At 42.5% G+C, this 26,852-nt stretch overlaps 1 protein-coding gene across 2 annotated transcripts in view; it reads right to left on the bottom strand.

Annotated features, from left to right (window-relative positions):
* Positions 1-26,852, bottom strand: part of MCFD2 (multiple coagulation factor deficiency 2, ER cargo receptor complex subunit) — a 47,059-nt gene that overhangs the window by 14,381 nt on the left and 5,826 nt on the right. Inside the window, exon 1 of one of the 2 annotated variants that reach the window (XM_088841501.1) lies at positions 20,776-20,798. The exons of the other annotated variant lie outside the window; for it this stretch is intronic. The gene's annotated coding sequence lies outside the window, so the exon portion shown is untranslated. Of the gene's footprint in view, positions 1-20,775; positions 20,799-26,852 lie in introns of those variants that run through there. 2 annotated transcript variants of the gene reach the window in all.

Raw genomic sequence — 26,852 nt, 5'->3', positions numbered from 1 at the left:
CCCATATAACCAGCACCTGGATCAAGAAGCAGAACATTACCAACATCCTAGGAGACCTGCCTGTGCTCCCTTCCAAGTACCACCCTCTCCCTGAAAGGTAACTGCTATCCTGACTTTTTCTAATACCACAAAGTGGCTTTTACTTTTGTTTTTTCTATAAATGGAACCACACAGTACATACTCTTTTGTCTATAGCTTCTTTTACGCTGCATTGTTTTGAGATTTGTATGTAGTGTGTCCATCTAGAACATTCGTCCTCATTTCCATATGCTGCTTGCTCCCTTTTCCCTTCTACCATCAATGGACATCAGGGTGGTTTCCAGTTTCAGGTGGTTATAAATTATGCTGCTTCAAACTTTGCAGAACACATGTTTTCTTGCACATCTGCTCACGTCTGTGTCAGGTATTCACCCGGCTCAGAGTGAATGCAGGGGTTCAGTTGTACTGCAGCTAGTGCCAAGTCTTTCAGAGTGGCCACGTCGATCTAGACCAGCAAGAGCGTATGGTGCTCTATTGGTCCCCTTTCTCTCCAACACTTGGTATGTCCCATCCTTCTCATTTTAGCAGACAATGAACTTGTCTTGGCTTAAATCATCAAACCGTGAGAAGCCACACCTGAACCTCAAAGAGGGTCCTGCAGAGTACACAGAGAACCTGGACTCTATGTGGTAGGCAGGAGCTGGGGGAGACTCCTGCCTAGGGTTACCTCCTATATGGAGTGAGTGCCCCACCCCCCCAGGTTAAATATGTATGGGGGAAAGTGGGGGTGTGCGTAGGTTTTAAGTAACCCAAGAGATGCACCAGGCCAACACTGGTGAGTTAGAGTGGCTGGTAGCCCAGTTTCCATTTTCAACACCCTTCTCTCTTGTCTGTCTCTACAATAAAGGTTGCTGCTGCTGCTGCTGCTAAGTCACTTCAGTCGTATCCGACTCTGTGTGACCCCATAGACGGAAGCCCACCAGGCTGGGATTCTCCAGGCAAGAACACTGGAGTGGGTTGCCATTTCCTTCTCCAATGTGTGAAAGTTAAAAGTGAAAGTGAAGTCGCTCAGTCGTGCCCGACCCTTAGTGACCCCACAGACTGCAGCCTACCAGGCTCCTCCATCCATGGGATTTTCCAGGCAAGAGTATTGGAGTGGCTTGCCATGGCCTTCTCCGACAATAAAGGCTAAAATACATTAAACACTCACTTCATCTTTTTTTGTAGCTAGATTACCAGGAAACACAGTTCTGGGCAATGAGACATAAGGGGAACTTGGGAAATCTTTTGCTTTTCTAATAAAAGAGACAAGTCCAGACCTCTCCCCTTCCTCCAGTTATGAATTGGGATGTACAGCCTCAACCATGGAGGGAAGTGGGAAAGGATTTAGAAAGACTACCCCAATGCTGTGGGGCCACTGAACCAACACCAGCAGCTGCTTACCTCCAGATATCCTCTTATGAGCAGAGGACTCATATTTGTTTAAGCTGCTCTAAGACAGTTATTTGCAGTCCAAAGCATTCCCAAGTGACACAGAGGCCAAGCAATATGTGGACTCAGATGGGAATTGGATTTGCCTATGTGAGGTCACTGTGGGCTCAGAGACCAGTTTATGTGGAATTCTGGACAGCAGCCAATGTACAGTGGGTGGTGAGTGCCTGGCAGGTAAGACTGGGTATAGCAAGTGTGGGCAAGCTTTTCAAGTTTGCCTGTGAGGGAAAGGAAAGTAGCTGGAAGAGGACACAGGATCCAGAAGGGGTGTCTTTAAGGTGGAGGACCTTGTGCATGTTGAAATCATTTTGAGAAGGAGCCCAGAAAAGACGATATTGAAAACAGCAGAGTGGAAAAAACTGAAAGAATGAGGTTATTGAGGAGGCAGGAGAGAATGGTTATAAAGCTCAGATGAGTGTTAGCCTGAAATTTGGGCATGCTGAATTGCTTTTGTTGTGTCGAACTCTTTGTGACCCCATGGACTGTAGCCCACCAGGCTCCTCTGTCCATGGGATTCTCCAGGCAAGAATACTGGAATGAGTTGCCATTTCCTCCTCCAGGGGATCTTCCTTACCCAGGGATTGAACCTGCACGCATTGCAGGCAGGTTCTTTACTGCTTGAGCCACCAGGGAAGCCCATTAGTTCTGGGAGTGCTGTGACTTGGGGAAGGGCAGGCAGCTGGGTCAAAGTTTGAAATGAGCATTGTGAAACTGGGACAGCAAGCTGCCTAGAGGAGATAGAAGACTTTCCTGCCTGACTTGAAAGCTCAGTTGGAATTAGGGATCATTCATTTAGAATGGTAGTCTGCGTAATTATTTAATTATATACAATGGTTAATGTACACTTGGTGAATTTTAATTAAAAAATTTTTTTTGCATTTAAGTTACACATGGATGTAGCTAGAAAAAAAAAATTAGAACAGAAAGTTGTCTGATAAAAAACCAAGTTCCTCTCTCTCAATCACCACATCTTCCCATCTCGCATACTACTGTTTATGACCACACCAGGGTTGAGTTGGGGGCTGGACTGGAGAATAGTAAGCGGGATAAGGAAGTTCTTACTTAACTGGTACAGTAAGTCAGCTCTTCCTTCCTCCCTCCATCTGATTGATGTTTAATGCTGAATGCTTTCCTGTGGCTCCCCTGCTGGACCCTTCACTGAAGGTCCCCCGACAAGAGGACAGCACTCTCTTTTGGAAGACTTGGGTTTCTCTGGTGGCAGATGGTAAAGAATCTGCCTACAATGCAGGAGACCTGGGTTCAATCCCTGGAGAAAGGAATGGCTACTCACTCCAGTATTCTTGCCTGGAGCATTCCATGGACAAAGGAGCCTGGCGGGTTACAGTCCATAGGTCACAGAGTCGGACATGAATGAGTGACTAAGATTTTCACTTCCACTTTTTTCCTGATCCTCTCTCAAAATCTTGTTTTCCCTGGTAGTCCAACAGGCACTATTTTGGGCAGAATCCCTTTAAAAAGTATCCCAATCTGGTTCAAGAACTCATGACTCGGGTTGGGTTTGAGAGGAGACCAGGGTAGAGTCCCCACTTTCCCTTGGGTATTTTCCAGGAGACCACAGTCCCCATGGGGCCCAGCATGGAGCCTGAACAATGGAGAAGCAACACTGAGAGTGAGGTCTGGAAAGACGGGCCTGAGAGCATCCCCAAGCCCTCAGTCCGTGAGCCCCAGCATGGTTCAGCCAAGGGAGGCAAGAATTCCAAAGTCCTCCAAGAAGACGAGTGTGAGAGCAAAGCTCACTAAATGAGACCTGGTCACTTGGTGTTGTTCAGTTGCTCAGTCATGCCTGACTCTCTGTGACCCCATGGACTGCAGCACGCCAGGCTTCCCTGTCCTTTACCAACTCCCAGAGCTTGCTCAAACTCATGTTCATCAGGTTGATGATGCCATCCAACCATCTCATCCTCTGTCATCCCCTTCTTCTACTGCCTTCAGTCTTTCCCAGCATCAGGGTCTTTTCTGATGAGTTGGCTCTTTGTATCAGGTGGCCAAAGTATTGGAGCTTCAGCTTCAGCATCAGTCCTTCCAGTGAATATTCAGGACTGATTTCCTTTAGGATTGACTGGTTTGATCTCCTTGCAGTCTAAGGGACTCTCAAGAGTCTTCTCCAACACCACAGCTCAAAAGTATCAATTCTTTGGTGCTCAGCCTTCTTTATGGTCCAATTCTCACATCCATACATGACTACTGGAAAAACCACAGTTTTGACTAGATGGATCTTTGTTGGTAATGTCTTTGCTTTTTAGTACACTGTGTAGGTTTAACATAGCTCTTCTTCCAAGGAGCAAGCGTCTTTTAATTTCATGGCTGCAATCACCATCTGCAGTGATTTTGGAGACCAAGAAAATAAAGTGTGTCACTGTTTCCATTGTTTCCCCTTGTATTGGCCATGAAGTGATGGGACCGGATGCCATGATCTTAGTTTTTTGAATGTTGAGCTTTAAGTCAGCTTTTTCACTCTCCTCTTTCATCTTCATCAAGAGGCTCTTTAGTTCTTCACTTTCTGCCATAAGGGTGGTGTCATCTGCATATCTGAGGTTATTGATATTTCTCCCGGCAATCTTGATTCCAGCTTGTGCTTCCTTCAGACCAGCATTTTGCATGATGTACTCTGCATATAAATTAAATAAGCAGGATGGCAATATACAGCCTTAACATACTCCTTTCCCAATTTGGAACCAGTCTATTGTCCCATGTCCAATTCTAACTGTTGCTTCTTGACCTGCATACAGGTTTCTCAGGAGGCATGTAAGGTGGTCTGGTATTCCTATCTCTTTAAGAATTTTCCACAATTCTAAGAATTGGTCACTGGGATGAGGAAAATGCAAAATAGACCCATCTGACAGTGAGAGGCCATGGCAGGATTTTAGACATTAGTGGCACATACAGAAAACAGGGGACTCTCCTGTCCTGGGCCTATTTGCCTCGAGTTACTCTTCATTCTTCCCCTCTTAAGTTCTGAATCACAAGGCGACTGATCACAGTGCATTGGTGATTTTTTAAACTAATTAAAAAAAAAATCTCCATTTGTTCATAATGACCCACCCCTGCTCACGCAAAGCATGAGTACTAGAGGGTATATGCAGTTCTTCCAAGGATGTCCAGGAATGGGTAGTTGCAGAGATTATTTTCCAGCCTGTCTGTTTTCCTATGCACTCCACTAAAATTGACCTGCTTAACAGGGACCTGCCTTAGAACATCATGCCATTTGTCCCTTTCACAATTATGTTCCCTCACCACTTTAAACTATGAAATCCCACCCTGAATCTTACTAAGATGCATTGTCTCAGGGCAGAAAAACCTCAAGATAACCACAGAGGAGGAAATCTAAAATACTGATGTCAGTAAAATCTACTTTCAAGACAGTGAGGTAGGGCTTTTCTTCATCTCTTACTCAATATTTCTGAAAAGGCAAAGCATGCTGCTAAAAGTTTGAAATTCTGGCTTCTGTTGGGGGATGTTCTTCTTCAGATATACTATAAACTGGGGTGTTGGGAATGATATCTATCTGTATTTAATGGCCTCACTTCTTCCATCCCTGACTGTTATCAAAGAACACATAACTCCTGATGAAAATTCCCAAGACCATTGATTTCTGAAACTTCTAAATATATATACTTTCCTCCTAATAAGTCAAATGCATTAGCATTTTTTAGCATCCCTCTGTCTCCCTCTTCTCCCCACCATCATATTGTTCTTGTTTGGAATTTTTGACATTAGTTATTTTGGATAAACATTCTCTCTTTTAGTCTTAGCTTTTTAATGTTTTAAAACAGCAATAAATTTATCAATATATTTGACCACCCTGACATCCCATATCTCTTGAAGATTCTCCTGGATTTGTTTTTCTTACATGAACATTTCTTTTAAAGGTGTTTTGATTGTGGATTTTTGTGTGTTAAACTTCAGAGGCTTTGTGTGCTTGAAAACATTCTTAATACTCTCTCTCACTGAAGTGAGAATTTGGCTATACTGTATAAAACTTCAGATTCAGAGCTCTTTTCTTTCAGTATCTAAAGAAAGAAATAAATACATTATCATAAGAAAAGCTATACAATCATCTAAAAAGATGGGGTAGGAGGGACGGTGTTTGCCAGAAGTTAAAATACATTCATAATAAAAATGTTCTCCAAACTAGGAATAGAAAAGTTGTTTCTTGACCTTGATAAAGGGCATGTATTAAAAACCCACAGTTAATGTTCATGTAGTAGAAGACTGAATACATTCTCCCTAACATCAGGAACAAAGCAAGGCTGTCCACCTTCAACACTTCCATTGACCATTACAGCAAAGCTTCAAGTCACTGCAAAAAAAATACATAAAAGCCACAGAGATTGTAAAGGAAAAAGGAAAATGGTCTTTTCTCACGGATAACATAATCGTGCACATAGAAAATCCTTCTAAAGAATCTACAAAAGAGCTACTAGAACTCTTAAATAAGTTTAGCAAGGCCATAGGTTATAGGTCAATATAAAATATCAATGATATTTCTACATATTAGCAATGAACACATGGAAAGTTTTAAAAATATCATTACAGGAGACTTCCCTGGTGGTCCAGAGTCTAAGACTGCACTCCCAATGCAGGAGGCACAGGTTTGATGCCTGGTTAGGGAACTAGGTCCCATATGCTGCAGCTAAGACCTGGCATAGCCAAATAAATAAATATTTTAAAAAAACACCCAAAACATTAGCATCCCCAAATACAAAATACTTAGGGATAAGTCTAATTATTTTAAACATACTTTTAAAAAATTTATTAATTTTTATTTGGAGGATAATTGCTTTACAATATTGTGTCAGTTTCTGTCAAAAGTCAACATCAGTCAGTCATAGGTATACATATGTTTCCTTGCTCTTGAGCCTCCCCGCCCCCCCACCTCCCACCTCTTAAACATACTTTTTTAACAGTTTTGAAACTGAGGGCAGTCATCAATTAGAATCCTTGAACTATAACTTGCTTAATAAATAATAACTTGCAACGCACCTTCACTAATCAAGCCTGCTTTAATTGTTCTTGCAAATTGCATACCCGCCAAGATTCTCCATAGCTGGGACAACAAATCACAAGATTTCTTTAACCACGCTCTACAGAGAAAAATCTCTGACATATGGGCCGCTATAGTAATGGTTGCTTAAGTTGTTTTTCAGGAACATGGGGATAGTCTTGCCCAATTCAAACTGGTAAAGATGACTGACCATTCAGCTGTAAGAGTTTCCAATGGATGTCAGAGGGACAAAAACTCCACCCTTAGGTCATGCTAATGCTGCCATTTTCTGAACATGTGTCCCATGAAGAAGCATGTAATGCAAATATACCTGCTCAGAACACTGATTACTTCACCTTTTTTTAATCTTCAACCCCCTTTCCCCATGCCACAGACCACCCTGCTTCTTTATCCCATGAATATCCCAAGCCTCTCACCTATACAGAGGTGGATCTGAGACCTGTTCTCCCATCTTGCTTGGCTGTCTCATGAAAAAACCCTTTCTCTGCTGCAAACTTCCACATCTCAGTGCTCGACTTGCTGCGGAGTGGGGCAGATGGACCTCATTTGGTAATAGTCTGGTAATTCTATTATCTAAAGTTATTGTGGTCTGGTCCTGCTTCTGTGTTTATTTTTTTGACCCTGTGAAAGCATAAAAAGTGAAGTCACTCAGTCATGTCTGACTCTTTGCAACCCCATGGACTGTAGACTACCAGGCTCCTCTGTCTATGGGATTCTCAAGGCAAGAATACTGGAGTGGGTTGTCATTTCTGTCTCCAGGGGATCTTCCCGAACCTGGGTCTCCTGCATTGCAGGCAGATGCTTTACTTTCTGAGCCACCAGGGAAGCCCTAACTTATGAAAGCATAACTCAGAGACATTTAGTTACCTGCATGCCAAATGATATACTTACTTGTTTTAAGGAGGTTAGTCACTAGGCTGTTGTCAACAAAAAGGGCTTTACGAGAGAAGAAAAAACTAAAGACACTCTAGGCACAGTAAGTTTTTGGATTCTTTCGGTTTGACATTTGGATGGGGGGAGGCTAATTGATTAGCTGTCATCTAGCCTCCCCCCATCCAAATGTCAAACCAAAAGAATCCAAAAACTTATCACTTTTCACTTTCACACATTGGAGAAGGAAATGGCAACCCACTCCAGTGTTCTTGCCTGGAGAATCCCAGGGACGGGGGAGCCTGGTGGGCTTCTGTTTATGGGGTCACACAGAGTCGGACACGACTGAAATGACTTAGCAGCAGCAGCAGCAGAGCCTAATCTGTGAAGTGTGCTCTTGAACAGGCTGATTAGGATAAAGAAAGAAACAATTTCAGCCACTGTCAGATTCCTCTGATGACTTGGAGATTTTAACTGTGGGAATACTCATGCCAGGCTGAGGCTACTGTATTAGGCAAGGTCCCTAATACAGTATCACTTCCCTCCTCAGAATTTCTCAACTCTCACTCATGGTGATTATTTCCTCCTGCATTTTGCAATTTTAGGTAATGGGCTCATCTTTAAAGGGGTTTTGTCTATAGCAATCCTATGTTCCTTTCAAAGAGATTTTATATTTGCTTCTCTCTGCTTGGTATCCACTTTTAAGTTAAGTTTTCAACTTGTGGGCCCCTGCTTTCTATAGGGAGTACAAAATTGAAACCTAGAACTGAGTAAAGGCAGACTATAATTTTAAATTCTCAGTTCAGTTCAATTCAGTTGCTCAGTTGTGTCCGACTCTTTGCGACCCCCATGAACTGCAACATGCCAGGCCTCCCTGTCCATCACCAACTCCTGCAGCCTACTCAAACTCCTGTCCGTTGAGTCGGTGATGCCATCCAACCATCTCGTCCTCTGTCATCCCCTTCTCCTCCTGCCCTCAGTCTTCCCAGGATCAGGGTCTTTTCCAATGAGTCAGTTCTTTGCATCAGTGGCCAAAGTATTGGAGTTTCAGCTTCAACATCAGTCCTTCCAATGAACACCCAGGACTGATCTCCTTTAGAATGGACTGGTTGGATCTCCTTGCAGTCCAAGGGACTCTCAAGAGTCTTCTCCAGCACCACAGTTCAAAACCATCAATTCTTCGGCGCTCAGCTTTCTTCTCAGTCCAACTCTCACATCCATACATGACTACTGGAAAAACCATATAGCCTTGACTAGACGGACCTTTGTTGGCAAAGTAATGTCTCTGCTTTTTAATATGCTGTCTAGGTTGGTCCATAACTTTCCTTCCAAGGAGCAAGCGTCTTTTAATTTCATGACTGCAATCACCATCTGCAGTGATTTTGGAGCCCAGAAAAATAAAGTCAGCCACTGTTTCCACTATTTCCCCATCTATTTCCCATGAAGTGATGGGACCAGATGCCATGATCTTAGTTTTCTGAATGTTGAGCTTTAAGCCAACTTTTTCACTCTCCTCTTTCACTTTCATCAAGAGGCTTTTTAGTTCTTCACTTTCTGCCATAAGGGTGGTGTCATCTGCATGTCTGAGGTTATTGATATTTCTCCTGGAAACCTTGATTCCAGCTTGTGCTTCTTCCAGCCCAGTGTTTCTCATGATGTACTCTGCATGTAAGTTAAATAAGGAGGGTGACACTATACAGCCTTGACGTACTCCTTTTCCTATTTGGAACCAGTCTGTTGTTCCATGTCCAGTTCTAACTGTTGCTTCCTGACCTGAGTACAGGTTTCTCAAGAGGCAGGTCAAGTGGTTAAATTCTCAAGGGAAGTTGTTTTTTTTTTTGAAACTAAATAAAGAGGTTATAACAGGACATTCTCTATTTTCTTGTGCATTTCTGCAGTTTCATTTCTGGTACATACTTTCACCACAGGTAAGCATCAGGTCTACCTCTTTATTTTTGTTAACCCAAGGTCTTTCTACCATTGCTCTGCATCCATTAAAACTCAAAGTCCAGTAAACCCCCAGGGAAGCCTCTGCCTCAGCTCATCCAACATTCCTGCATTCCCCCCAACCCAATTAAACTCCCTCTTAATTTTGGGACCATCAAGAATGTTCCCTACTTTCTTGTGAGCTTAGCTATCCAATTAACAGAAAGCTTAATTTATTTTACAAGCATCTTAACATGTTTCGGAAGAAACAGAACTGAATACATTTATGGAACATATTCACATTCATGAAGAAAAATATATTCTAGAATAATTGAATACAAATGTTTTAAATTAGAATATGTGACAAAAATATCTTAAAGATTATCTTGAATAACAAATACTCCTTGTGGTATTCATAAAAAAATATTACTATTCATTGGGTATTTTCAAGAGTGCTCTTAAGTTTTTGATAAATCACACATTGACAAACTGGAGGTAGCTTGGACATTGAACTAACTGATCCTTTCATGAACTGACCTTTAAGGATCTGGGCTGCTTCCATTTAGCTTTTAGTACTTTTTTTAAAGTACAGGTTAGTTCAGAACACTGCATTTTTTTTTTTTTTTGGTAAAATATTGACACATGCCTGCTCAGAATAAAGTGACTATATCAACTGACTTACTTGGTGGATAAAGGTAATTCATAAACCAGTTCCTATGCTGATTTTTCTTCTGCCTTCCCTCCCAGATTCCCACTGTTATGGTTTAATCAGCTCTAAGCAACATTAGGGCTTCCTAGGTTGCTCTGTGGGTAAAGAATCCACTTGCAATGCAGGAGACCCAGGTTTGAACCCTGGGTCAGGAAGATCCCCTAGAGGAGGGCATGGCAACCCACTTAAGTATTCTTGCCTGGAGAATCTCATGGACAGAGGAGAGTGGCAGGCTACAGTCCATAGGGTCAAAAAGAGTAGGAAGTGACTGAGCACATACACAGCAACATTAATAATTATTTTCTCCACCCAACATCTCACACAGTTTTAATAACTATAAATGAAGGGATGGATGAATGAACGAATCAGTTTATCATTTTTTTTCCTATCTACTTACTGTTTTCTCCTCTTCCAGTTTTTTGAGATATAATTGACATAGAGCCCTATATAAGCTTAAGGTATACAGCATATTAGACTTACATACACCATGAAATGATTATCACAATAACTTTGGAGCATACATCATCTCATACAGATGCAAAGTTAAAGAAATTTTTAAAATGCTTTTTTCTTGTGATGAGAACTCTTAACAACTTGTCACATATTTAGCAGTTGTATATCACGTTGTACATTACATGTCCAGTGCTTATTTATCTTATAACTGGAAGTTTGTAGCTTTTGATAAGCTTTCTAAATTTTACTTTTTACAGTGACACTTGTTGACCTATACCTGAAATTCTGATTATTATAAATATACTGAAGAACGTAATGATAGAAATAGGGAAAAGAAGGAAGAGGCAAGAGAAACATTTTAAAGTGTTTTAAGACTGAAACTGAGTATTATACTTCTTTTTAAAAAATATATTGTAAGAATTGAACATTGAAAACAAAAAGAGCTAAACTATAGGACACAGACAATATTAAAACTGACTTCAGAGATGAATGAAAGGGAATTATAAAACCCAGGTTGGAGGGGAAGGCTTCATAGAACAGGTGCAAATTGAGATGAAGAACGTGGGTATTGAGTCAGGAAACAGGGATTCTTACAAGCCATTAGGTAAACAAACCCAATAAACTACAGGTTATAGCCTGACTAGTCACATTATAAAAGTCCTTTCATATAGAGGGCATTTTCTACGATGATCATTTCTGCCTTTCTAATAATATTTAATTTTACAAAATTCTAATTGATATGTTACCTTACAGCCTCGAAGTTACTGCATGAACAAAGGTAGCTCATCATTTTGAGTTTTCCCAGCCATAGCATTTACTCCAAGAATTAGCTCAAACCCTCTGCTTAGTTATCAACTGGTTAATTATTCTTTGTAAATAATTAAAATAAGTGTTCTCAGGATCAACAGCACACTCAGACCACCCTTGACATGGATAAAAGGAATGTGCTACAACTAAAGGGACTTCTTTTTTGGTTGTTGCTATTGTTGTTATTTAGTTGCCTATTTGTGTCCAATTCTTCGGGACCCCATGGACTGCAGCATGCGAGGCCACTCTGCTCCTGTCCCTTTATTGGTTGAAGGTTCAGTTCAGTTCAGTTCAGTTGCTCAGTCGTGTCCGACTCTCTGCGACCCCATGAATCACAGCACTCCAGGTCTCCCTGTCCATCACCAACTCCCGGAGTTCACTCAAACTCATGTCCATAGAGTCGGTGATGCCACCTAGCCATCTCATTCTCTGTCATCCCCTTCTCCTCCTGCCCCCAACCTTTCCCAGCATCAGAGTCTTTTCCAGTGAGTCAACTCGTCGCATGAGGTGGCCAAAGCATTGCAGTTTCAACTTTAGCATCAGTCCTTCCAGGGGGATGTTAATTAATGGTATTTTATTTTCATAAAGTAGATAATCGCAGACTTTCATTTGATCACTAACTCTTCCCTCTAGATATCCCTTAAAGTCCTAGGCTGTGGCTCTGCCCATCGACCTCAGAATCAGGGTTCCGAACAATGACTGAGAGGGGGTTTGGCAACGGCTTTGGCGGTGTCTTCGAACTTGAACAAGGCCCTTGGCCCAGGTCATGGTCATCCACGTGGTCATCCTTTGGCCGTGGCCGGAGCAGGAAGGGCCTCCCTCAGCTGTGAGGCCACTGAGGAAAGGACTTCTTTTGACAGAGTATTCTTTTTCAGAAAAGGGTAGAAGTATGAATCTTTCTGATCGTTCTAGAAGACTGTCAGTTTTTAGGGGCTGCCTTGCATCCAAAGAACCATGCAAAATGTTTATATGAACCTGTCTGTAATGATTGATGGCTTACCCTTTACTGTCTGGAGGTAGAGTGAGTGAAGAAGAGGTGAAAGCCGGTCTATTTTATGTGCAATCCTTTGGGTTTACTACCAGAATTGCCAAGAGGATTTTAATAAACAACTTTCTCCCATCCAGTCGTAAGGAGAGAGTTCATTGCAAAACACTGCTGTGTACTGTCCTATATTTTGTAGAAGGTCTTTATAAACTTGCCCCATATCTGCTCAGAATGTTTCAAGAATGCTCAGAATAAAATACTATTTATCCTTTTAAGCAAAATCTTTCCTCTGGAGTTCTGAGTGGCTTGGGGAGGCCAACCCAGAGTCTCCCAGAGGTATCAATTATGTACACCTGCGACCTGTGTTGGAGAAGGTAATGACACCCCACTCCAGTACTCTTGCCTGGAAAATCCCATGGATGGAGGAGCCTGGTAGGCTGCAGTCCATGGGGTCGCTAAGAGGCGGACACAACTGAGCGACTTCACTTTCACTTTTCAATTTCATGCATTGGAGAAGGAAATGGCAACCCACTCCAGTATTCTTGCCTGGAGAATCCCAGGGACGGGGGAGCCTGGTGGGCTTCCATCTATGGGGTCGCACAGAGTTGGACACGACTGAAGTGACTTAGCAGCAGCAGCAACCTGTGTGATGGATGGAGACAGCTCAGTTCAGTCACTCAGTCATATCCGATTCTTTGTGACCCCATGGACTGCAGCATGCCAGGCTTCCCTGTCCATCACCAACTGCTGGAGCTTAATCAAACTCATGCCCATCAAATGGTGATGCCATCCAACCATCTCATCCTCTGTTGTCCCCTTCTCCTCCTGCCTCAGTCTTTCCCAGCATCAGGGTCTTTTTTAATGAATTGGCTCTTTGCATCAGGTGGCCAAAGTATTGGAGCTTCAGCTTCAGCATCAGTCCTTCCAATGAATATTCAGGACTGATTTTCTTTAGGACTGACTGGTTCGATCTCCTTGCAGTCTAAGGGACTACTCTCAAGAGTCTTCTCCAATACCACAGTTCAGAAGCATCAATTCTCCAGTGCTCAGCTCTCTTTATGGTCCAACTCTGACATCCAACACATGACTACTGGAAAAACCATAGCTTTGACTAGATGGACCTTTGTTGACAAAGTAATGTCTCTGCTTTTTAATATGCTATCTAGGTTGGTCATAGCTTTTCTTCCAAGGAACAAGCGTCTTTTAATTTCATGGCTGCAATCAGCATCTGCAGTGATTTTGGAGCCCAAGAAAATTAAGTCTGTCACTGTTTCCATTGTTTCCCCATCTATTTGCTATGAAGTAATGGGACCAGATGCCATGATCTTAGTTTTCTGAATGCTGAGTTTTAAGCCAGCTTTTTCACTCTCCTCTTTCACCTTCATCAAAAGGCTCTTTAGTTCTTCTTCGCTTTCTGCCATAAGGGTGGTGTCATCTGCATATCTGAGGTTACTGATATTTCTCCCTGCAAACTTGATTCCAGCTTGTGCTTCATCCAGCCCAGTATTTTGCATGATGTACTCTTCATATAAATTAAATAAGCAGGAGCCTTGACATACTCCTTTTCCTATTTAGAACCAGTCCATTGTTCCATGTCCATTTCTAACCTTTGCTTCTTGACTTGCATACAGGTTTCTCAGGAGGCATGTAAGGTGGTCTGGTATTCCCATTTCTTTAAGAATTTTCCACAGTTTGTTGTGATCCATACAGTCAAAGGATTTGGCATAGTCAATAAAGCAGAAGTAGATGTTTTTCTGGAATTCTCTTGCTTTTTCTATGATCAAATGGATGTTGGCAATTTGATTTCTGATTCCTCTGCCTTTTCTAAATCCAGCTTGAACATCTGGAAGTTCTCAGTTCACATACCGTTGAAGCCTAGCTTGGAGAATTTTGAGCATTACTTTGCTAGCGTGTGAGATGAGTGCATTTGTGAGGTACTTTGAACATTCTTTGGCATTGCCTTTCTTTGGGATTGGAATGAAAACTGACCTTTTCCAGTCCTGTGGCCACTGCTGAGTTTTCCAAATTTGCTGGCACTGAGCAGATGACCCACAAACTGGAAAACAATTATACCAAAGAAATTCTCGTATTGTTACAAAAGTTCTAGGACCCACAACAGGTTTCCCAACCAGGGCATCCGGCAAAGGGACTGAGAAGCCCCAAGGAATTTGACTTTGGAGGTCGGTGGGATTTGATTACAGAATTTCCACAGGACGGGTGGCTCAGAGGCTAAAGCGTCTGCCTCCAATGTGGGAGACCCGGGTTCGATCCCTGGGTCGGGAAGATCCCCTGGAGAAGGAAACGGTAACCCACTCCAGTATTCTTGCCTGGAGAATCCCATGGACGGAGAAGCCTGGTAGGCTACAGTCCACGGGGTCGCATAGAGTCGGACACGACTGAGCGACGGAACGGAACGGGGTAACTTGGAGGGCACAAACAAAACCTTGTCCACACCAGGACCCAGGAGAAGGGAACACTGACCCCACGAGACTAAGTCAGACTCGCCTGTGAGTGTCCTGGAATTGCCGGCGGAGGCGTGGCTTGGCAGTGGCCTGCCATGGGGTCCGGGCAGTGAGTAACAGTGCTAGTATAAGTCCTCTTGAAGGAGGTTGCCCCTACCATAGTTTGGCCTCAGGCCAAACAACAGGGAGGGAAAACAACCCCACCCATCAACAGAAAATTGGATCCCCACATTGAGTCCCTCCCATCAAGAAGCTTTTGCAAGCCTCTTATCATTATCCATCAGAAAGCAGGCAGAATGAAAACCACAATCACAGAAAACTAGCCAAATGGATCACGTGGATCACAGCCTTGTCTAACTCAATGAAACTATGAGCCATGCGGTGTAGGGCCACCCAAGACGGACGGGTCATGGTGGAGAGTTCTGACAAAACGTGGTCCACTGGAGAAGGGAATGGCCAACCACTTCAGTATTCTTGCCTTAAACAGTTTGAACAGGCAAAAAGGATGGAGACACATCTATGGAAATACTGGGGATATATAAGGAAGTGCCACACTCTAGTGGCCTAGAGCAGAGCTGAAATCACTGAGTCTTCCAGCAGACTGGAGCGCAGAGGATTCTGGCTTTCAAAGTCAGGCAGGATGGCTGCAGCTCCAAGGCTGGAGCCCCAGAGGCAGGAGGGGGCGCAGCGCCTCCTGGGAGAGTTGCCTCGGTCACAGGGAACAGCTCCTCTACTCAGAATATCTTCTCCCTGCAGATTCCGCTGTGCTTGGGCTTGCCCAGGGCTCAATTCATTATCTCCTTATCTTTACAACTTTCCACAGTTTACAAGCAAATTCTTTCTGAGTTTCTTAGCTGAAATCCTTGGGAAAAAAAATCTAGTTGAGGCCATCTTTTTGTGCCAAGTCAACATTACAGCTGATTGGTCCATGGGTGGTCTGGCTTCCCTCGAAGCAAGAGTCTCCACTTTGGTCTCGGGGTCACTCATATCTAAACAGACAAGGTTCCTTGTCATGGAATGACCTGCTGAGGCACATTTTGGGGCTATGAATGAGTGGGGCAGATTCTCATAGAAGGGAGGAGGGTGAATGATCAAGCCTGAAGCAGTCTGGATGGTAGTCTCTCAAAAGTCCTCTGGGGAAGTATCTCCTTCAGTCTTTATTCCTGTCAGGGCCCACATACAGGCCGGGACCTGGGGAAGGAACAGGCCTCTTGCAGCCCACTCTAAAACCCACTTGTTTTAGTTTGGATCCTTTAAAAACTGAGCCTGGAGCAAAACTTACTAAGATTTTATTGGGAGATCAAAATAAACACTTAGGCGAAGAAAGCATACTGCCCTAATAACTAGCAAGTGTCATATCCTAATGTAAAATTTCCTCAACCTTATTACAAATCAAAGAAAGGCTTTGTCAACTACAAATTGGCACTTACCAAGAGCATTGCCAGTGACTGAACAACAAGGCATTTGCCATCTGCCTCTACTGAGTTTGAACCCCATGCTGCTATAGCTGGTGACCTTCAACAACCCCTGAGGGAGTTCAGGATGGAAAGAGGCACTCTGCTGCAGTGGTGGGTTAGAAAGTTGGATGTTTTTAGGAACACATTTTATGATCTCAATCCTTCCATCTCCTCATATCTAGAGAAGCACTAACCCCTTTATGGTGACATCAGACTCATGACTAACAAAAAACCTTTTGTAAATTGAGTACTTCATGGTATTGAACTCCTCCTTCACCGAAACTTTATATATTGACTTTCCCCCACTGCCACTTTGGAGCAGTCTCTCAGAGCTATCTGAGATGCTGCCTCCCGGGCTGCAGTCCTCATTTTGCCCCCAATAAAACTTAACTCACAACTCTCAAGTTGTACATCTTTTTTAGTCGACAGCTTAATTCTTAATTTTGGCCTGTTACACTGGCAAAAATGTAAATATCCATTGTTAGGAAGGTACAGAAAAAGTGTATGAGAGTATAGCCTCTCATACACAATGGAAATGCTCACTCAAAGCCTTAAAAAGGTGTGGAAAATGAAGTATTTCCTGCTATATCAGTGGGCAAGAAAAGTCATAGCTATCACAATTCCAGCCCTCCAAATGTGAATTTCTGAGCTATGCCAACAAGCAGCATCACTCCCTACAAGACCCCATGAATCACAGCACGCCAGGCCTCCCTGTCCATCACCAACTTCCGGAGTTCACTCAAACTCATGTCCATCGAGTCAGTGATGCCATCCACCCTTCTCATTCTCTGTTGTCCCCTTCTCCTCCTGCCCCCAATCCCTCCCAGCATCAGAGTCTTTTCCAGTAAGACAGCTCTTCGCATGAGGTGGCCAAAGTATTGGAGTGTCAGCTTTAGCAGAGTCGGACACTACTGAGCAACTGAACTGAACTGAACTGAAGGATGTCAGAGTCATCAGTGGTTATAGCTCTCCAGTATGAACCTAATGGAATTCATGAAGAGAAGAATATATCTGTAAAAATGTAGGGTATTGGTCCTAGATAGTGATGCAGGTGAAAGGAATGACTTCAGTAATCCCAGATTCTTGCATCTTCCCATACAGGCAAGAACCCTAAATTTCCTAACTTGATATCTAGTTTTCCTTACTTAACAATAATCTTTGATGTTCAGACTGTCTGCCCGCTTTGCTGCAAACTTGTATATAGCCTGACTCCCTCTTCTGCCTCTGGGAAGCAGCCCTCAGGGCTACTGAGATGCTGTCTCCCAGGAAGTCCTAAACATTCCCACCAAATAAAGCATTTCTCAACTTTCAGGTTGTGACTAATTTTTTAGTTGACAGGTGCATATGGTTCAACTCAGTAATTTCATTTGTAGTGGTGTGGGTGCTCAGTCACGTCCGACTCTTTGTGACCCCACGAACTGTAGCCCATCAGGCTCCTCTATCCATGGGATTCTCCAGGCAAGAATACTAGAGTGGATTGCTATTCCCTTCTCCAGAGGATCTTCCTGACCCAGGGATTGAACCCAGGTCTCCTGCATTGCAGGCAGATTCTTTACCATCTGAGCTACAGGGAAGCTGTACAGGGAAGTACAGGGAAGCTACTCTCATTTATAGTAGGGATTTGAAAATTTACCTAATACTCCCTAGTGTAAAACACAAATGCAGCTCTTTGGTTTTATATAACTGATCTCATTTCCTCTAAAGCAACTATCTTGGTGGAAATTTGTCCACTCCACTAAAACACACTAAATTTGTCCACTCCACTAAAACACACTAAATTTGTCCACTCCACTAAATCACAGTTTAATTAAATAATGTAGCCTGTCCATTTAGACCCTCAGTCTATCCAGGTAACTTCTCAGTATCTCAGCTTTTCTCTCTTCTCCTATTCCACTCAAAGATAGCTTTAGGTATATAGGTGATGGGAGGGCTTACATATCCTTATGGTGGTAGGGAAAAGGCTCTTTGGAGTTCATGTTTGTTACAATCCCATTTTAGTTATTAACAACAAGGGCAAGTGTGTTAAAAAAAAGTTTGGAAAGGTATACTGAAAAGTCCTATCTTTGAATTATCTCTGTGATGCATTAGTTCAATTTTATAAGAAGCATGAATTAATTTTATAATCAGAAAGAAGAATAATGATGTTTTAATTCCAGTAAAAAACAAGTACAACAAAGGATGTTAAGTTGAAAATTTTTATTGACATGCTGCTGCTGCTGCTGCTAAGTCACTTCAGTCGTGTCCGACTCTGTGTGACCCCATAGACGGAAGCCCAACCAGGCTCCCCCGTCCCTGGGATTCTCCAGGCAAGAACACTGGAGTGGGTTGCCATTTCCTTCTCCAATGTGTCAAAGTGGAAAGTGAAAAGTGAAAGTGAAGTCGCTCAGTCGTGTCCGACCCTTAGCGACCCCATGGACTGCAGCCTACCAGGCTCCTCCATCCATGGGATTTTCTAGGCAATAGTACTAGAGTGGCTTGCCATTGCCTTCTCCGATTGATATGCTAAGATATGATAATTCAGTTCAGTTCAGTCGCTTAGTCGTGTCCGACACTCCACGACCCCATGAATCACAGCATGCTAGGCCTCCCTGTCCATCACCAACTCCCAGAGTTCACTTAAACTCATGTCCATCAAGTCGGTGATGCCATCCAGCCATCTCATTCTCTGTCGTCCCCTTTTCCTCCCGCCCCTAACCTTTCCCAGCATCAGAGTCTTTTCCAGGACTGTGAAGAAAGCTGATCGCTGAAAAAAGATATGATAATTACTGTTCGTCAAAGTAAGGTGTGAAAAGTGAAAGTGAAGTTGCTTAGTCGTGTCCGACTCTTTGCGACCCCATGGACTATAGCCTACCAGGCTCCTCCGTCCATGGAATTTTCCGGGCAAGAATACTGGAGTGGGTTGCCATTTCCTTCTCCAGGAGATCTTCCCGACCCAGGGGTTGAACCCGGGTCTCCCGCATTGTAGGTAGAGGCTTTACCGTCTGAGCCACCAGAGAAGATGTTAGTAAGCTGTGAGTGGACCACAAAAGTACAGTTCTTCAAAGGAAATTTTCAAAATCTGGTTACCTGTCTCTTGATCTCTCACCTAGGGAATCCCTCACTCAGAGAGAAGACAGGTAGAGTCAGAAGAAGGGAAGGTTTCAGGTGGGAGGTTTTGGGGGTAGGATTTCTTTGGGAGAGTCTAAGGAGTCACCTGCTCCCTCGCCACAAGTCTAGTGAAAGAGGTCTCAAGGGGACTGACCACTGCGGGAGTTTGACATGGCCTCTGTCACAGGTCACATACTCTGGTCAGGTGCTGGCTGACTCTGGAAGTTAAGCAGCCTTAACAAAAAGAAGTGGATCTGGGCATGAACTGCTCTACATTCTGAGTACAGATCAAAGGAGACTAGAATCCTGGGGACCAGATGAGGAAGAGGCAGAGGCAAGGTCCACCCCCAGTGAAGCCTGACCAAGAGGGTGACCTATGAGGGAAAAAGAGACTTAGCCATTAGGGACCAGGAGGCAGATGCTAAGGCATAGGCTGTGGGAAGCAGAGGAACAGGAGGAGAGGGAGCTGGGTCTGAGAAACCCAGCATGGGAGCCCAGGACCCCATGAAAGCCCCTAGGAGTCAGGTTTAAACATCTGCCAGGGACCTATGGATCCCCAGGTGTAGAACCTATGAAGCCCTTCTACCAGGAACTTTCCTATCCCACTTCCCTCAGTTCCTTTTCCCACTAAGGAGGAAGAGAGTAAGAAAGAGAAGAAACTGAACATAACCCTTCCTGAGGCTGCAGACTACCCACGTGCCATTGGCCCTAGCTTTGGGGGCGTGAGAGAGAAATCTTATCTTTGAATAAAGATTTAAATACTAAGTAATTAAGTCTTTATTTGTGACCCTTGGACTTTTAACTAAGGGTGCCCAGAAAAATTTATAAGCTTGGCAGGATTTTTACACATGGCGAGGAAAAGACCACCCTAAACCCTCACTGAAGCCATGGAAGGGATGGACTAGGAGGCTCTTATGCTAAGTGAACTAAGATAGAGAAAGACAAATACTGTATGATATCACTTATATGTGAAAGTACAAAATACAACAAACTAGTAAATCAAAGAAGAAGCAGACTTACAGATATAGAGACGAAACTAGTGGTTACCAGTGGGGAGAGGGAAGGAGGGAGGAGCAAGACAGAGGCAGGGGATTAAGAGGTATTCTTAATTCTTAATAATAATTCTATGTATTATGTATAATAAGCTACAAGGATATATAGTGCAGTCTTTTATATAATTTTATTTCCAATATTTTATAATAACCATAAATGGAATAACCTTAAAAAACTGTGAATCACTATGTTTTACACCTGAAACATAAAATATTATATATCAACTATACCTCAATTTTTAAAAAGGCAATGGAAGAAGAAAATAAAGTGGCTTTGATGAATACAACCCACAAGTTCTGTGTGTTCAGCATACTGGTTATAAAAGATTGTTTTCTTAGAAACCACTCTGCCTTGAGTTCCTAGATATACTGAAACAGAGCCCCTCATTCTTTGGAGGTCTGGGTAATTCCATATCTTGGAAACATTTGAGCTTGTCCAATAATTTCCCTTTATTCCTAGAATTTACTCACCTGAGGTGCCTCTTATTTCTTTGTCTGTTTTGCCTTCTGCTCTTTCCTCTCATCAGCCTGGATGCAGAAATAGCAACTCTTAGCATTCCCTCTGTAGAAGAATCTCCTCACACAAAGAGTAGTTGTGAGTAGCGCAGACTTAACTGAAATTTTTCCATCTCTTCAAAGTGGAAGTGTCTGATGGTCAAGGAGGTTTCTTTAGGTAAAGTTCAGTAGAGTTCCACAACATTTATGGAGTGACTGCTGTTACCAGGTACTGTGATAAATGCTGGATACACAGAGCAAGTGATAGTCTCCATCCTCAAGATACTTACAGTCTAGCTGGAGAGAGAATGTAAGAAATGCAGTAAACGCCTGGCAGAGCCCATGTTGCCATGGCAACACACAGTGGAAGAGGGGAGTACACAGTCTGATTCAGGATGGGGGGAGTCAAGGAAGATTTCCCTCTGTGATAAAACAGAAGAGTAACAAAGGAGCAGATTGGAAACAGAATCAAATAAAAATTTGAGAACAAAGAAATACAATAGGTGCTTAAAAAGTCAAGGGTTGGGTTTAACAACAGTTTGGACACATGAGAAGAAAGAATCAATGAATCAGAAAACTTGGTAGAGGAAATTACCTAGAATGAAGGTGAGACAACAAGGCAGAAAACACAAAAGCAAACATAATAGACACAGAATACAGACAGAAGGTCTTATGTATATCTAGTTGGTATAAGTCTACTTGGAGCTGAGAATGAGCAGGGACAATTTTGAAGATAATTAAGAATTTTCCAGAACTGATGAAAGATGTCAAGCTCAAAATCAAGAAAAGCAAAAAACCCCAAGAAAAGTTAATAAAAGAAATCTATTCTTGGCATGTTAAATCTGCAAAAAACAAAACAAAAAATTAAAGATAAGCAGAGGGGAAAAAAAAGATTATTTCCAAAGAAGCAGCAGTTAGAGAGGTTGCTCAACAGCAACAATGGAAACCAGAGAACAATGAATTGTCTTCTAAGTGCTGAAAGAAAACTGCTAGTCCAAAATTCTACATCCAGCTAAAAGGTCCTTTTAACAATAAACATGAGCAGACATTTTTAGGCAAATAAAAACGGAGTGGTTTACCCACTAGCAGAAATACTGTATTAATTTTCCAATTTGCATAACAAGTTACTGTAACCTTAGCATCTTAAAACAACATCCACTTATTATCTCACAGTTTTGTTGATGAGAAGTCCAGGCAAGGATCAAATAGGTTCTCTACTCAGAATATCACATGGCTGAAATCAAAGTGTTGGCCAAGGCTAGGGTCTCACCTGAGGCTCAAGGTCCTCTATCCGGACACTTTGCAGTTGAAAGCAGAAATGAGGTCTAATAAAAGTCTAAGATTTGAAAGTATACAAATCATATTTTCTGATACAATGCAATTACACTAGGAAAAAATTTTTAAAACTCCACATTTATTTGGATATTAAGAAGTGCTTTAAAATAACACATAGGTTAAATAAGGTATCACAAAGAAAATTAGAATAATATTCATGGGGTACAGCTGATAAAGAGAAATTTATAGTCTTAAATGCATATATTAGAAAATAACAAAGGTTAAAATTGATGAGCTAAGATTCTATTTCAAAAAGTTATTTTCTATTCTAGAAAATAAAATATTGGATACTATACTATTACTCACAAAGATTTACTGCCTATCTCTGGGCACTGGCATCAAGTTTAGCTGTATTTTCTGTACCAGTCAATGAAATGTTTACAGAAGTGTGATATGTCACACCTAGGCAGAAGTTTTACATACAGTTTACCATACTGTCTCTTTTCCCTCTGTCATAAGGGTTGTCAATGCTCTAGACAGAGACTGCTTTGATAGCTTGAGTCGCACAGTGAAAACAATGTGGAAAAGAACCCAGCCAATCTGGATGGAACAGGTAGCATGAATGAGAAATAAACTATGTTGGTTGAAAGTCCTGAGATTTTTGAGTGATTGTTTGTTAATGCAGCCAAGCTTCCCTGGTGGCTGAAGAATGGTGCTAAAGGACACTTGGGTTCAATCCTTGGGTTCCCGGAGAAGGAAATGGCAACCCATTCCAGTATTCTTGCCTCAGAAATCCCACAGACAGAAGAGCCCGGCAGGCTACAGTCCATTGGGTGGCAAAAGTGTCGGACATGACTTGGTGACTAAACAACAACAACTGGTGGGTAGGGCTAACTTCTCACCCCAGGATGGCAGCACCTGGCCAGGGAATCTGTACAAGGCAGGCTGGGAGGAAGCATGGACCTCCCCTCTTGGGAGGGGACCACCACTGCAGTCCTACAGGATGACACAAAAGCTACCAAAAAGAAGCAGGAGTCACCTGGGAGACCAGGGAGCAGAACAGATGGGGATGACAGGAGAGAGGCATGTGCACGGAGGGAGGTGCTGGTATCGAGATCATGAAGTGGGTGGTGGGGACAGGAGACACCCAGAGCCCTCATCTCCCAGGCATGGAAAAACGTCAGATTTCTAGGATTCTAAAAATAACACAACAGAGGGGAGGGGGAATTACATGAAAGCAGTCAAAGAGTATAAGTTTTCAGCTGTAATATAAATAAGTACTAGGGATGTAACGTAATGGCGAACGACAGTCCATGGGGTCGCAAAAGAGTCGGACACGACCGAGAGACTAAACAACAACAGGGATGTAATGTACAATATGACAAAGACAGTGAACACTGCTGGATGCTGCACATGAAAGTTGTCGAGAGTAAATCCTAAGAGTTATTGAAAGAAAAAATATTTTTTTCTTTTTCTTTTATATCTCTATGAGATGATGGATGTTCATTAAACTTTGATGTATATAAGTCAAATCATGATGTTATATGCTTTAACTTTATACAGTGTTGTGTTTCAGTTATATCTCGATAAAACTGGAAAATAAAATAAAAAAAACATAATTACTAAGTGCCTAACATGCACAAACACAAGAATTCATGGTTTTGAAACTTGCCTCTCTATGGTCTCTTTCCCTTACCTAATGATCACCCCCTAGATTTTATGGCAGCTATAAAGGGAAAGGCTGACCATGCAAGTCAGCCTCTGGCAGAATTCATGTCAACATTCTAGGAGGGCTGGTTAGTTCACAGCACTGATAATTAAGACATGAGTTACATCACGGACTAGAAACACTATGAGCCAATAATTATGGTAATAAGTAAAAGTTGAATCCTGTATATAAGGATTTGGGCTACAACTACAGAAAATTGGGAAGGCAGTTGTCATTCTGTTCTACATCACATACCCTGAGATCTGGGTGGATGAAGGGACTGTTGACTCAAATTTAGTATTTTTAGGGTTCCTGTTGGGAATCTTAAATGGTAAATACAATAGTATGAAAGAAGACGCTGGAGTAATAGGTGGGAGGACATCTCTTCCCCAGGTCGTCTTTCCCTCTAGATGACCTAATGACTCACGGGCACTGTGACAGCCAGTATAAATAGCAATGGATTTGATGTGGGCTTCAAGGGGATGTTGGAATAATCATACAGAACACATCTTTGAGTCAGTGCATAGAAAGAACTAAACATCCTGACAGCTTACTGTTGACACTGACTTGATTGGGATAATAAAAGTTGTAAATATCATTTTTTTTGGCAGAAATTTCAAGGAAAAAAAACATATAAAGGAACTTTGCAATTTTTAAAATAGTTTGTATCCAATCACTCTCTAAGACTGAAATCCATGCCTCAAAACCCTCCCGTTGCCCTGCTCAATAATCCTCATCTACTACATCATGATTCTTGCCAATTCCCAAACTCCCTCACTGGAAGAGTTGCCTTCAAATAGACCCCGATGCTTCATAAATCCCAACTCTGCCTCCTCATTCTAGATGCTGGTATGCTTTGGCAGAGTTGTGTTCTTCCTTCCTGTGATGAGAACAAATCTGGCTTTACATTATCACAGAGCTCTTTTGAGATTATTTTCAGGGAGCCACCATTCAACTATCAAAGCCCACCAAGGTTGAAAGGAGGCTCCCTTCACCACTGGAGCGAAAAACCCAAAACAATGTGCTTCTCTGAGGCCCTCAAGCCCCTCAGGTGTCTTCCAGACATCACTAGTGAGGGATGTAAGGCTTGCCCTGGGCCCGAGTTCCAATTTCTTAACCCAAGTGCTGAGTCTATTTTGTCTCCTACCAATTAGGAACCCTTTTTAGGAATCCTTTGACTACCAGACCATATTTGAACATTTTTTTCTCCTTGGTGGGTATCTACCTTATCACTAATCAGTCAACTACTTGTCTGTATCCACACTGGTCATTTATTGTTGTGCATCTAAAAGAATAAAGCTTATGGTGAAGAGGACAAGTTTGGGTCCCAGTAAGTCCATCCCTAAGCCAGCCCAGGGAAAAATTTTATCTCAGGACACTGATCAACACCTTATGAGAACTTTCTTCAGACTTGTTTTGTCTGTGAGAGTTTGGATCAACAGAGCTCTCCACACACCTTTCACCTGCTGAGAGCTGTAAATTCATCAGAGTTGCAACTGGATAAGGTCGAGCTGTGAGGTCAATGGCCCCAAGCTACAGGCTGCACAAGCAACTCTCCACTGACATTCCCAGGCTGTCATGGGGGTTCTCTTGGTGTAAACCTCAGTCCATGTCTTCCTTGGGCCCAACTTCCGCTTCTTACTGGTATTTATGCTACTGCCCAAATTTGTGCACTTATCTTTCTAAATAGCATCATTTCACCAAGGGTGCTTCAGAATTACCACTGTAGTGATAGTGTGGTGTAGTCACCACTACAAGAACTCTGGACATAAACAAAGTTATCCACTTGATAAGTGTCTTTGAAGGAAAAGGGAACACAATTGAAACATCCGATGGTCTTTTGTTTTCATTAGCATGAGGAAGAAACCAAAAAAAAAAATGGTATTCTAAAATCACCTCCTTAACAGATTCCTCGGTCAAAGCAAAAGAAAAATCTGAACAACTTAAAACCATCTCTCTTTTAGATCTCCCACAAATCACAGCTCAAACACACTATTCCTCTTCCTCCATCCTACATTCTTCCACCTCCTACTGCCCCATCTCTCCCTCTGACCCACTCTTCTTCCCTCCTAACCCACCAGATACCCCAAGCCTTGCATGCATGTGTGCTAAGTCACTTCAGTTGCATCCGATTCTTTGTGACCTATGGACTGTAGCCCACCAGGCTCCTCTGTCCATGGGATTCTCTAGGCAAGACTGCTGGAGTGGGTTGCCATGCCCTCCTTCAGGGGATTTTTCTGACCCAGGGATCAAACCTGCATTATGTTGCCTGCATTGGCAGGTGGGTTCTTTACCACTCCAAAAGTTCTTTACCACTAGCACTACCATGGAAGTCCAACCCTATCCTTACTTTCCTCTTCAAGGTAAACCTTCCTCAGCACAGAGAAAACTGCTAATAGTGAATTTTAAGCTCTGGTTCCATTCTCAGCTGAAAGTCATTGTCAAAGACTCTCCAAGGCCTAGACAAGATTAAAGAGAACAGTGAAGAGAAATTCAGATTAGTTTGAGGGACATATAATCCAGGGTGACCAGATATATACTAATTAGTTCATATGTTGCAAAAAGTTCAGTGAAAAGTCAGAACCTCCAATGATGACTTAAAAGACCTTGACTTGAACAGGAAATGAAAGGGACTCAGAAACACCACAGATGTGGGTCAAGGTCTTTTGGAAGCTATTCTGTCTTTTCTGTGAAAACAGTGTGTGCTCTGATTCAGTTCTTCAAGCCAAAAAAAGAGAAGTCTGATGGAGACTTTAGGGATAGGTTCTTTAAAACGTAGTGGCAGAGTTCAGCAGTAAATCTTGAAGCAGATGGGACCCCGGCTCTCCCTCTCTTTGTAAATTGCCTCAAAGCAGAAATAGGGGATTTAACATGCAAGCAAAAAGTAGGGTGGGAAATAGGCCCATGGCCAGATCTCCAAAACCTTGGACAAGCTCTATTTAAAAGAGCCCTAGAACTAACAGACTAAAGAGAAAAGAAATTAAAAAAAATTATCAGTGAAGGTGTTCAGTTTCCCATTCTACCTGCAAACCCACAAGGAAACACTTGTCTAAAAATTAAAAGACAATTT

This window comes from Moschus berezovskii, chromosome 11 (assembly GCF_049115385.1).
Source record: "Moschus berezovskii isolate FMDL1 chromosome 11, NW_MosBer_1.0, whole genome shotgun sequence".
NCBI lineage: Eukaryota > Metazoa > Chordata > Mammalia > Artiodactyla > Moschidae > Moschus > Moschus berezovskii.
This window is presented reverse-complemented; position numbering and strand designations above follow the sequence as displayed.